The 14,035-nt window shown below is 42.3% G+C and overlaps 1 long non-coding RNA gene across 1 annotated transcript in view; it reads left to right on the top strand.

The window, feature by feature from the left end:
* The window catches only part of LOC144930559 (uncharacterized), a 58,685-nt gene extending 44,861 nt beyond the window's left edge, over window positions 1-13,824 (top strand). The window contains exon 4 of the long non-coding RNA XR_013635829.1: window positions 13,789-13,824. This is a non-coding gene — a long non-coding RNA (uncharacterized LOC144930559). The remainder of the gene's footprint in view (window positions 1-13,788) is intronic.
* Window positions 13,825-14,035: the final 211 nt, after the last annotated feature.

Genomic DNA, 14,035 nt, shown 5'->3' with positions numbered 1-14,035 from the left:
TTAAATTACAACTTTTTACACAGTCTCCTTGCTTCTTGGTACATTGTACTTTTAGCCTCCTTTACATTCACATAGCTTGACTCCTTTAGAGATTGTGTGCGCGCGTGCTAGATACACCACCTTACATATTCCCCTAAGGATTTGGCCCTAGAGCTAGAGCTGTGCATACCTTGGGCCAAACATGTGCCAGACTTACCACAAACCTGAGCTGAGCTTTTAAGTGACGTTCAACTGACTTCCTAATTAACTTTTGGCTGAGGTTTGGGTATCTGTTTCTAGAAGAATAAGTGAAACCCTTTCAATGTGAAGTTCAGTGGCTTCATATAGTTTCAACTAGAGATGGCTTGAACAGAAAACCCAGATGTATTGCACCCCTGTGTTTCAGGAAAGTTTGGGTCTGGACCTGATTTTGGCAGCTGGACATATCTAAAATGGGCTGAAGTAAAATTCTAGATTCAAATACTCCTGGATTCTGAAACTGACTCATACCTAATTAAAACCTGAAAACAGGCAAAATTCAGTGGTTTAGGCTCAGTTGAGCTTTGTTTGAACGTAAAACTCAACGCAAAACAAATCTACGTAAAGTTAACACAAAACCCCTTCAAACCCAAACCACCAAGTTGCACTAGGCTCTAGTAGTAATTCCCCTGTCTATAAACTCACTTTTCAATTGCATAAATGAGTCGTCAAAAGATGAGCAAGTTTTGCTACCTCGGGGGAGTGGGGGAAAATAAATGCTGTAGCTTTGAAACATCACTTTCTTTTCTTGTTTAACCACAGTCAGAATAAGACTTCTGTGTGAATGGAAACCAGACTGTAGACATCTGTCAGGAGATGAAATTGTCTCTGTCCTAGCCTAGCCATATTTAGCTCTTGCTTAACTATAAAACAAGGGATTTTGGTTGAAACCTTATGTCATAAATATAAAGGGAAGGGTAAACCCCTTTGAAATCCCTCCTGGCCAGGGGAAAGCTCCTCTCACCTGTAAAGGGTTAAGAAGCTAAAGGTACCTCGCTGGCACCTGACCAAAATGACCAATGAGGAGACAAGATACTTTCAAAAGTTGGGAGGAGGGAGAGAAACAAAGGGTCTGTGTCTGTCTGTATGCTGGTCTTTGTCGGGGATAGACCAGGAATGGAGTCTTAGAACTTTTAGTAAGTAATCTAGCTAGGTATGTGTTAGTTTATGATTTCTTTAAATGGCTGAGAAAAGAATTGTGCTGAATAGAATAACTATTTCTGTCTGTGTATCTTTTTTGTAACTTAAGGTTTTGCCTAGAGGGGTTCTCTATGTTTTTGAATCTAATTACCCTGTAAGATATCTACCATCCTGATTTTACAGGGGGGATTTCTTTACTTCTATTTTTATTAAAAGTCTTCTTGTAAGAACACTGAATGCTTTTTCATTGTTCTCAGATCCAAGGATTTGGGTCTGTGGTCACCTATGCAAACTGGTGAGGCTTTTTATCCAACATTTCCCAGGAAAGGGGGGTGCAAGTGTTGGGAGGATTGTTGTTCATTGTTCTTAAGATCCAAGGGTCTGGGTCTGTAGTCACCTAGGCAAATTGGTGAGGCTTTTTACCAAACCTTGTCCAGGAAGTGGGGTGCAAGGTTTTGGGAAGTATTTTTGGGGGAAGGACGCGTCCAAACAGCTCTTCCCCAGTAACCAGTATTAGTTTGGTGGTAGCGGCCAGTCCAAGGACAACGGGTGGAATATTTTGTACCTTGGGGAAGTTTTGACCTAAGCTGGTAAAGATAAGCTTAGGAGGTTTTTCATGCAGGTCCCCACATCTGTACCCTAGAGTTCAGAGTGGGGGAGGAACCTTGACACCTTAAAGAGAGATTTCCATGCTGACCTCAATTTCTGAACTCGGTTCCAAAATGTCTAGTAATAAATTACATTCCCATCCCTTTTCAAAACTTCTTGAATCAGTCCCTCCAGCAAGTCATCCAAGAATTCTCATACTTTTTATTTTAATTTTAAGGGCCTGATTTTCAGAGGTATTGAACACCTGCAGCTCCCAATGACTTCAATGGGAGCTGCATGTGCTCAGCATTTGTGAAAATCAAACCCTTATTCCCTATGAAGTGATGTAGTATTCTTCATCTCTGCATTAACCACACTCAGAAGGTATTAATTTTAGCAGAATGTTCCTCAGTGCTTATGACTTCAGAGTTCACATATCAGTTCCTAACAGTTACCTACTAGCTGATCCATTTCCTTTTTCTAATTCCCAAAATATTTTCATAGGCTGAAATGCCATAATTATTATTGGTGGGGGTGGGAGGAAAGGAGAGGCCCAAAGAGCCTGTAAGCTGATTAATTCAGCTTCCAGATATAGTTCTAACACTTTTTTGAAACTTTTATTAAACAAGACCATAGACGTGTTCAATATTAAAATTAGATAGCAGGTTACCTGCAATCTTGTGTATGTGCAAATTAGTCTTTCTTGACATTGCTGAAAGGTACATTATAGGTTCAAGGAGGAAACAGCACTTAAAGTACAGGGAAAGGGCAGAGCTTGGAGTTTTAAGGGTCTCTGAAATACAGCTTTAAGTCTGAATTACATAAGACATATTTAGAGTGGAGCTTATGGTGCACAGGGGTGCATTTCACTCTGAGTATTTGTGCTAGTAAGATTCAGTAATATGATTTCTTGGGGAAAACAAACACTACATGGGTCTAAACCATAGGAGCACCCAAGGGGGAAATGAGCAGGTGCTCTGCACCCACCAGCAGCCAAGCTTCCCCCCTCCTTGCCTCCTTCCCCCCCCCCCCCCCCGACCTGACAGCTGTTTGGCAGCGCTTAGGACTTCCCAGGAGGGAAGAGGAGGAGCAGGGATGCTACACACTCAGGAGAAGAGGCAGGGCAGGTGCGGGGGCTTGGGTGAAGGGGATGGAATGGGGGCGGAAGGTGCAGGCCTGGGTGGGAAAAGGTGGGGTGGGATGGGGCAGGAACTTTGGGGAAGGGGTGGAATAGGGATGGGGGTAGAATAGGGATGGGGGCAAGGGTGGTGCAAGGGCAGGGCTGGTGGGGGTTGAGCATTCATTGGGCAGGCGGGAGGTCGGCACCTATGGTCTAAACATTAATGAGCTGGGCTCTTATTTAGAGCTATCAAAGTCTTAAGACTTAAGTCCTCATAAAAAGGCATAAGTGGGATTTAAATAGTGCACAGGCTTTATTCTGGGCCTATGCACGGGGGTGCTTTTCACCCTAAAAATTATTGAGAACCACTGGTCTAGACCAAACCTTTTTTTTCGTGGACCACTTGAAAATTGCTGAGGGTCTCGGCAGACCACTTAATGATCTTTCCAATGTTGTTTGAACCATTAGGTAACTATTGTAAAGCACTTTGGATAAAAGCGCTATATTAAAAAAACCTTATTTAAAATAGGATATGATTTGTAGAACAAAAAAAGTAATTAATTATCAGTACTCTTACCTTTCTAATGCAATGGATGTCTCTCTCTCTTCGCCCGCCCCCCCCCCCCCCCCCGCCCTACTGCAGCAGCCCCCGAGCTGGGGCTGGGAAGGAGGGCCATCTGTCTCGGCCAGAAAGTCACCTCTTTCTCTAGCTGCTGCACCCCTGCATGTCCCAAATTATCCCCATCCCCTCTTCTCACCCACTACCCCTCCCACCTACCCTCTAGTCCCCCCCGCAAGGCCACCACCTCACCTTACGTGTGCATCTTCTCCAAGGTCCAGGCACCTAATTAGTGGAGCTGCGCAGGTGTGGCTCCACTAATTAGTTGGGTGGCCCTTCATTCTCTCATGTGCAGCCGCCTATGCAGCCTAGACTATCCACGGACCATCTAAATGCATAGCTACTGACTCTGTGGGTGCTCTGGGGCTGGAGCACCCACAGGGAAAAACTAGTGGGTGCTCTGCACCCACCGGCAGCCAAGCTGCCCCGCCTCCTCCCCTGAGTGCACGTCCCCACTCCTCTGCCTACCTCCCAGCACTTCCCGCCTTGCTGCCACCAAACAGCTGTTTGGCAGCATGCTGGGAGAGAGTGGGAGGAGTGGGAACATGGCGCACCCAGGGGAGGAGGCGAGGCTGGAACAGGGATATGGGGAAGGGAGGGGGCAGGGAAGGGGTTGGAATGAGGGCGGGGCAGGGGCACAAGAGAGTGGGGCAGGGGTGGAGTCAGGGTGAGGCCTGGGACAGAGTGGGGATGAGCACCCACTGGCGAGAGCAGAAGTTGGCACCTATACTTGAATGGAGCTCGCGGACCACTAAGGGTCCACGGCCACGGTTTGAGAACCTCCAGTCTAGACTCTTTTTGTTTTTGGGGGTTTTTTTTGTTGGTGTAAACCTTTGTAGCTTCATTGAAGTCAGAATCAGATTAGATGTATCCAAATCTTTTTGTAAAGGAAGAGATGTCAGAAACTTCAAAGTCCTTCACTTTCTCCTGTGTTTGATCATTCTGATTTTCAGAACCCTGAATCCATCCACCTAATGACAGGTTTCAGAGTAGCAGCCCTGTTAGTCTGTATCCGCAGAAAGAAAAGGAGTACTTGTGGCACCTTAGAGACTAACAAATTTATTTGAGCATAGGCTTGCTGTAGCTCACGAAAACTTATGCTCAAATAAATTTGTTAGTCTCTAAGGTGCCACAAGTACTCCTTTTACATCCATCTAGTTATTCACTTGTGGAAAAACAGGGTCCAGTTCTCTCTCACTGACACTTGTGCTACTCCATAAAATTGTCTGGGTGGAATTGAGATCAGAATTTGGCCCTTAGCCTCTAACTTACCCTCATCAGAGGTCCCAGAGACTTTTAATATTCCACTGCAAGCCAGAAGCTTGTGCTGTATTTCTCTAAGAGCATTCTTGATCTAAGGTCTCACTTGGAAAACTCTCATAGACATAGCAACAGCTGAGAAGATGGCAGTTGAATGCCTGTCATTAGTGCCAGAGGACATGGGTGGGGGAAAAGTCTTTCTCCCTTTTTAATTTATTTTTTCAGCATTTTGACTTCAAATGTACATCTAGCGATTTGTTACGCAAAGAGTCACTTGCCACACATAGATCTTTAAGGTAGAATTAATTTCTGTTCAACAGAAAATCTGCTTCAGCCCAGAGAGCAATCCCACTACAAAATAAAATTAACTTTAAAAAGGAATAAGATTTGTCAATTGCTAATTTAATAGCCATGAACCACATGTTTTAAAGAATTTTTTTTTTTTGTTAGAAGGAGGACTCATTTTTAGTAACAAATCCCAGACTATTTTTCCTTCCACTTTTTCCATTGTTAGATCAAAAGTGGGCTTTTTCTGTGTTGAATCTTTCAAGGATATTTGAATCTGCCGCTAATAAAAAGTATCTCTAAAAATGCTAGGGTGGAGGATCCAATTAAAGGTAGAGGAAGTGGTGGGGGAAGGGGGACGGGGGGGGGGGGAGAAGAAGAAACAACTTTATAGATGTTTAACTCTGTTGTTCTTTAGATTTCTACTGGGCTCCTAAAAACTCCAGTAACAAATAAGCTTTCTCTAGTATTAAGTTGTCAAAACATTAAGACGGGCCAACCTCTAATATTAAGTCCTAGCAGTCAGCAGTGTTTAAGTTCAGCAATATCACTTTGAATAACTCGTGCTGAAACTTAGAATTTCCCTCCACTCCCAATGATCTTTCCAAATAGATTGATACTGTGAGAAAAAAAATTGAGACGGACCCCTTCATTACAAGGAATTATGGAATTAATTTTCTTCATACAGTATGTTTGCACAAGACATTTTTTGTTAATTCTTAATAAAAAATGCCATTCAGCTGCTACTTTCATTGTTTTTATCCTGGGACCAATACAATATTGTCATTATTGGATATAAAGTGCTGTAAAAACAAACCTAATTTGTAAAGTTTATTTTGATAAGAAATAAATATAAAGGTAGTACGTAGTTTGTATAGTGTTGTTATCATAGTACTCCTGGGTATAATTTATATAAAAAGAAAATAAAGCCTACATAACTTTCTAGTTGTTTTCCTTTAGCAAGGCTAATTGAAAACAGTTTGTTATTTAAAAGTAATTTATTTTAAAGTTCTTATTGATCTCCATTTTAAATATAATATCTCAGTGTGGGGTACAAGTAAAAGGTCAAATCTTGTAGGAGTATTTTCTATATGACTCAGTTCTGATCATAGATAAACTTATCTGTGAAACCAGATTAGTTAACCTTTTCAGTACCAAAAGCTTGTTTCAATAGGCAACAACTGTTTCTTTCACAAATACATACCTTCAAAGCTAGCATCTTTGTTCTGAAACATGAAAAAGACCAATAATTTCCTTTTTCTTTATTTGATAAAGTGAGCAGGCTAATGCTTTTTGAACATGTTGGACTTGCTAAGACTGTATAAAATACACTAAGTAATTTTTGTGTGGAAAAATCATAGTATTTTAGAAAAAATATGCCATTGATTACTGTCTAATATTAGAGTATTTCCCGCCCTGTATAGTAACATAATCCTTATACATCAGTTTACTGCAACATTAAAGTATACTCCATACATATTATATCTAGGGAAACCAGCCTCTTTCCATATCACTTTACATGTTGTTCAATTTCTGTCAAGCTAATTGGTTTGTTACATATCTCAGAATCCTCTTCAGCTCTGTTTCCTTCCTATATCTGTAGTAGTAGTGCACTAAAACAGCATCTTATGTTGACATCAATAAGACCAAGAGCCACATAGATACTTGGGCACCTAAGTCCTAGTTTTAGGCACCCTGTGATCTATAAAACCCCTACTTTGCTGTTCAACCATGTAGCTACCTATACTCACTCGATGCCTAAGTTTTTTTTCAGGGTAAAAATTCACTAGGTGACAAAATTTCTGTCTAATGATGTCCAAACACCTATCTCCTACCTAAAACCCAGTGTGATCCATGAACTGGGGGAAGATAGGTGTTTCTATGCCAAACTCACTTGTGTGGCCTGATCCAATAGATGTGTATGGAGGCCACCTACTGACTCCATACAAAATGTGGCCAGAGGAGGAGATGCTGCCACCCACCTTGACTTTTAGCCCAGTGCTTAAAGCACTCTCCTGGGATGTGGGAGACCCAGGTTCAATTCCTTTCTCTGCCTGATAGGAAGACGGGTTTTGAATAGGGGTCTCCCATACCTCTTAGGGTATGTCTATACTATCTGCCGGATCGACAGGCAGCGATCGATTCAGCAGGGGTTGATTTACTGTGTCTAGTCTAGACACAATAGATCAACCCCGAGTGCTCTCCCGTCGACTCCTGTACTCCAGTGCCGTGAGAGGCACAGGCAGAGTCGACAGGGAAGCGGCAGCAGTCGACTCACCGTAGTGAAGACACTGCAGTGAGTAAGTCTGTGTACGTCAACTTCACCTACGTTATTCACGTAGCTTAAGTTGCATAACTCAGATTGATTCCCCCCCCCCCCCATAGTGTAGACCAGGCTTCAGAGTGCTCTAACCACTGAGCTGTGAGACATTCTGACATGAGGAATCCTGCAATCTCTCTTACTGAAACTGTTCCACTTTGGATAAATAATAAGCAAGTGATTTGGAGGAGGGGGAATGGACCCTGGGCCTCCCCCATGAGTGCTCTAACCATCAGGTTACAGAGTAATTCTCACTCTTGTTCTGTCTCTCTGGCTCAATGACTATTGAAGGCCTAGGTTACACTGCAGAGTTAGATCAACATAAAGCAGCTTACATTGCCCTAACTCTGTAAGTGTCTTCACTACACTAAAATGTAGCTCCCATCGACGTAACTTGCTCATTACACCAACTTAGTAACTCCACCTCCGTGAGAGGCATAGCGCTTAAGTCAATACAGTTAGGTTGACAGTGTCAGTGTAGACATTGCATTGCTTACATTGACTGTTGCTGCCTTTCAGAAACCATCCCACGATGCCCCACACTGGCAGTTAAATTGGTGCAAGTGGCTCCTGGTGAGGATGCATACTGCTGACACAAGGAACATAGGGTGGATGTGTAAAACCGATTCAATTACTGCGGTGGCTGTACGTTGACATAACTTAGGTCTACTTAATTTTGTAGTGTAGATTTGCCCTAAGTATTTATCCAAAGTGGAACAGCTTCAAGAGGAGTGATTGTGAAAGACTCACATCAGAATATCCCAGAGCCCCGTGGTTAGGACACTCTCCTGAGTGGTGTAGGAGACCATTGTTCAAAATCTCTTCTCCCTCTCAGGCAGAGCAGGGAATTGAACTTGGGTGAGTGATCTAACCACTAGGCTAGAAGTTTTAAGATTGGCACCTCCTCCTCGTCAATCTGTTTTGTATGGAGTGAGGTAGATGCCTCACTTATTTTCACAAGAAATGACTTAGTTTACCTAAGCTGCCTGCCTCCAAGAGCAGGGTTGTGGAATGCTAGTAGAGACAGGCATCTCCCTGCAGCCTACACTTAGGTGCCTGCCTCAGTGAGAGGGACTGGGCTTATGGCACAGCTCTCTCCTCAGCCTTTCCCACTGTCAAGTTAGATGGCTCCCCGCCTAACATGCTGGCTTTTGTAGATCACATTCTTAGGCGCCTCTCTCTCCCCATTCATTGTATAGGGAGCCTAGGCACTTAACTCGGGCTTTGTGGATCACAGTGGTTTTCTAGGCCCCTAGAGTGCCGTTTTGGATCTGGGCCTGTGAGTCTTTTTGAACGGTTAATCTACCAAATGTTGCCCAATGGATAGTTTAAAAATCTTTACATTATTCCCTGCATGAATGATTTTGATACATCACTTTCTAGGAGTACGGAATAATAACAAACAAGGAATGATTTTGTCACTCTCTTGTGAAATTAAATTTCATTTGCATTGATAGGATAATGTGATTCTCTGGGTGGATCATGGGGCAATACTCCACATATTCGGGCAGTGAAGATATCCTTTGATTCGATGAATAAAAGATGATTACTCTGTGAGTCATGCTAGGTCACCCTTAATAATTAAAATGAAAGAGCAAATTCATAGTTTGCACATAGACTAGTCAGACCATACAGTATTTTCAGTTTGGTTCCGTTGTTTAAATATAGATTGATTAATCAGACTTCCTGGTAATGGTTGTAAGTGGAGTCTGACTGAGAATTTGGTAGGTGAGTTAATTTCATTTTGACTCATATCTCCAAAGCCACCCACTTTTCTCTTCTCTGACTCAAGGTCCCAAAAGCTTTTGCAGATTTTGAAAAAAAGGGACCAAAAAAAAAAAGAGGTTTGCCACTACTCCTCCATTTTCTCTTCTGTGTTACTTGTCTCTCCCCCACTTCTCCCTTCCCGATTTTTCATTGTCCCCTTTGCCTCTTCTCTTCTTGATTCTCTTCCTTCACCTCATTCATTCCTCATGCCTTGAGACTTTAAAGGACAATGAGGGTACCAGAAGGTTGGGGAGGCAGTATGGCACTGGCAGTTTGGCAGCAGTTGTCCCCATCAGGTGAAATCCTGGCCTCACTGAAGACAACAGCAAAACTCCCATTGATTTCAAGGGGCCAGAGTTTCACCCAAAGTATGGATATGTGATCAAGTGCTCCAGGGTGAGTGTATGCACAGTCACAACACTATGTTCCCCACAACAATGGAAGCAAGGAAAGCTTTATTTTTTAATTGGTGGATTTGACTGCAACTTCTTCAAAACTGATCCCATAGCTAAAAATTAATGAATGCTTAACATTAAAAATACAAGAGTTATAAAAACCTTGCCCTTCTATGGCATCACTGTATATTCTTCCTGTCTAGTGTGACAGGATCAGGCCAGATGGCTACAAGAGTGTGGTCAAAGGTAGATATATTAGTTCCAGGTTAAGCAGGTCCCTTTTCCCTGGGTAAAATAACGGGGACTATTCCAAAACACTCAGGAAGTTCCTAGAACTAATTAAGGCAGGCAGGTTAATTAGGACACCTGTAGCCAATTGGGAAGCTGCTGGAATTAAATAAGCCTAATCAGGACACCTGGTTTAAAAAGGCTGTCACTCCAGTTAGTGAGGTGTGTGCGTAAGAAGCTGGGAGTGAGAGGATGGTGCTGCTGGAGGACTGAGGAGTACAAGCATTAACAGACATCAGGCGGAAGCCCTGTGGTGAGGATAAAGAAGGTGTTGGGAGGAGGCCAAGGGGAAATAGCCCAGGGAATTGTAGCTGTTGTGCAGCTGTTCCAGAAGGCACTCCAGACAGCTGCAGTCCACAGGGCCCTGGGCTGGAACCTGGGGTAGAGGGTGGGCCCAGGTTCCCCCCAAACCTCCCAACTCCTGACCCAACACAGGATCTTCCACCAGAGGTGAAGGTTTCTGAGCTGGTCCCCGACACACATGGTGGATCAGCAGAAACTGCGGGATTGTTCTTACTCTTTTTTCCCTGTGCTGGCCAGTGATGAGGTTATCTGAGTGAACGGCACATTTGAGCCATGAAAGTGGCCAAACTGAGGGCTGCCATGAATTGCTGAGGTGAGCAAAATCTGCCAATAAGCGCAGGACCCACTAAGGTAGAGGAGGAACTTTGTCACACTAGCTTGTAAAGGGGGGCTGAAGCAGGAATGGGCCTGCTACTCAGGCTGTTGTGGGGATAATTGGAATGGGGGAGATTTCAAGTGTCTCATTGAAACAGATAGCAAAATCCTCTAAACTTTGTCTCGTTATCAAGGCTTTGTTTTTTCCTTGATGAAAACTTTTTTTAAAAATTGTGCATCCCATAATTTTTGTGTTTCACTGTAATTTTTGTGCACTCTACAATATTCTGTAGCTCCTGCACACCTGTCTAGGCATAACCCTTTGCATTTGGCAGAGCCAAAAAAGTAGCAGCCCTAAAGTGGCCATTTTGCAACTGGTTACATAGACTGCACCTCTCTTTCTCTATTCCTTTCTCCTCCCCCAGCTGGTGAGTATCTGCCTGTTTAGCCCCAGTGCTCCCTTTTTTATTGCTGAGAAGATAGCTACATTTTTCATCAGAAAAAAGTTTATTAAACTTTTAATCGAGGTGTGAAAATGTACTATCACAATGTAAACTGGTGCACTGTTAAACTTGTTTTGTAGAACACTTTCTCCAGACAAATAATAGCAGCCGCCAAAATGGAGAACTTCAAAGCCTAACTGGGATCTTTTAATGCTAAAATGATCATGCACTTTGTTTTTTCCTCCCATTTACTGCATCTCTGAAATAAATGTTGACAATTTTAGTTGTAGTTGGAGTCTACTATTGACTGTAATATTCATAACTTTATATAATTCACACAGCACTATATTAAAAAGATGCCAATTATATAGTACAATATAGACTGCAAGGTAAGTTGAACTTGAGCAAATAAATGTTGTAGTGGTTAGCAATGGGTGGGTCTATGAGGTAGAGTGTGCCTTAAACTCAGAGTTTAGAGTTCTCAGCATCTTGGAGGATCAGGCCTTTGAGCCTTCATTGGGAATTACAAACTCACACCCCAGCTGCCATGTTTGAAGAGATGTGATGCAAATGTAACTTACTGAGTTTTATAATCTGGCCTTCAGTTGCTCTTTCCCTGGATATGCAAGGACCAAGCTGATCAACAGCAAGTTTTTATTAGTGGTGATTTCAAATTACAAGCAATTTCTATTAATCTGTCATGTAAAAGCAAATACTATGGTTATGTGTATTTTATTACACAATTTATGTACACTTTATATAATCGGGTGTAGTCCCCTGGTTCCAGTATGTTGGTGTTGCAAAGTTTGAACAGTTCCCCTCCTCTCGTTTAGAGACCTAAGATTTTCAAGGAAATTGGCCTTCCTGAGTCGAGCAATGAAATCAGGATTTCTGCTTCTTTGGTCCTCTGTGCAGCACACATATGAATACAGATGATCGTTATTAGTAATTATGGACTTCATCCTTTTTGCAATTACTGTGGTTGCAGTTCTGCAAATAAGAACCTATAGTGAGATACCGTCACCAAGCATAGTCCTGTCATATTTGTGGGTTTTGTGGTCTTCCCTGAATGTTGAATAAACACATTTGTCCCACCACAGCCGATTTTTCACTACAATATATTCTCTTTAATGTAGCAGAAGCCATACAATTTGCTTATTGCCCTCCTACTGCATTTTTATGCATTGAGAACAAAAGTTCAAACTTTTCTTAGTTAACAGTGACAATATATACATTTTTAAAACAAAACTCATCTGGTTTTAGGATTAGTATCATACTTTGCAGAATTCTCTGGTATGCAAGTAAAGAAGATATGTTTATGTTTGTCCTTTTGGAATGCATATTTGAAAAATTAAAAGCTGGAATGCTGTCCAAGAGTGGCAATATATGCAAGGACTTGCTGTGCCTAGGGACTTGTATCCCTGATGCTGCAAACTGGAGAGCAACTCCTGTGAGGTGCTGAGGGGCTCTCAACTTCTCCTAAAGTGCATGGGCACTGAGGGCACTAGGCATCTTGCAAACGGCTTAAAAACCCATAGAGGTTACATGGAAATTCTGCAGTGCTGGAAGGCCCATCATGTAGGGTCTGATTCAGTGCAAGTGTTAGTTTTCTTCTATGACCTTTGAAGTCAATGGGGATTGAGGACACATTGGGCCTGATCCATATCTCCTTGCATTCATTCAAGCCCTTACTGCCTCACCAGTAGCACTGTACATCTTGCAGGACTTGGCCCTTTATTTCCTCAAGTTGAAAAAGAATATCATTTTGGCAGCGTGTTATTTTTTAAAAGGCCCATTGCCTAGAAATGAAGGACTGAAAAGGACCTTGAGAGCTCATCTAGTCCAGCCCTTGCACTGGGACAGGACCAAGTAAACCAGACCATCTCTGACAGATGTTTGTCCAACCTGTTCTGAAAACCTCCAGTGACAGAGATTCCACTACAAGGCCTATTCTAGACCTTAACTATCTTAATAGTTAGAAAGTTTTTCCTAATATGTACCCTATATCTCCCTTGATGCATAGTAAGTCAATTACTTCTTGTCCCATCTTCAGCGGACATGGAGAACAATATATCACTGTCCTCTTTATAACAGCCCTTAACATATTTGAAGATTATCAATCTTCTGTTTTCAAGACTAAACATGCCCAGTTTTTTTAACCTTTCCTCATAGGTCAGGTTTTTCTAAAATTTTTATCATTTTTGTTGCTCTCCTCTGTACTCTTTTTCCAGTTTGTCCACATGTTTTCTTAAAGTGTAGCACTTGGAACGGGACATGGTACTCCAGCTGAAGTCTCATCCATGCCAAGGAGAGCGGGATAATTACTCCCACCTAGCATTGTTAAATTTTCTCTGCCACAATCCTTTTAGAACACAGCCTGCTAGTGAACTGAGTCCCACATCCAATCTGGTATTGTGCTAGACGGAGAGCTCCTTCCCACCTTCAATACATGCAGTTGCTTATTAAAGCAACATTTGAAAAAATAAAACAGGAAATGATTTCAGTAGGGGATGTGGTGGTGTCTGATAGAGAAAAGTAGAGTAGGTCTAAAGTGTAGTTATTTCTTTTAAATGAGCCTTAAGTTCCTGTAGAAATTTCACACTAGAATCTCTGCATGGACTTTAATATGGTGGTAGGGTCCATGTTTGTTTTTGTTGCAAACATACTTGCATTGATGCTCCTCACAACCTTTGTCCTAATGCTGCCATTTGTTATGTACAGAGTATTTAACTGAGAGCTCACTCCCACGGATAGGTTTGTAGTGGAAAATTACTAATTCATGAAGACTTTTAGTCAGTCATTCCACAGACCCACTATTCTTTCTATTAGCTCAACCAGACATTAAGCTGCCTATTGCACTGAAGATCTTAAAAGGGCATAATCCTGCAAATTGCTGAGATTCCTTAATTCACACTGTTTTCCCTCAGGGGCAGATTTGAGGAAAGAATGCATTGCTGAGCGGCTTCAGGCTGTCTGTGAATCTGGTGGCCAGATGGGTGCTTCATGTCCTCCGGTGTCTTCTTTGGAGCTAATGTCTTGGCCTTGGAAATACTCCAGACCACCTCTCTGTTTCTGTCAGCTCTATAGTTGATGGTGAGTATTTATTTCACGGTGAGGGTGGGATGCGAAAGACCTTTCTATTATATAGTATTTTTAGTGCTTAGGTCATTGGCT

The sequence above is a fragment of the Lepidochelys kempii genome, chromosome 1 (assembly GCF_965140285.1).
Source record: "Lepidochelys kempii isolate rLepKem1 chromosome 1, rLepKem1.hap1, whole genome shotgun sequence".
Classification (NCBI taxonomy): Eukaryota; Metazoa; Chordata; order Testudines; family Cheloniidae; genus Lepidochelys; species Lepidochelys kempii.
This window is presented reverse-complemented; position numbering and strand designations above follow the sequence as displayed.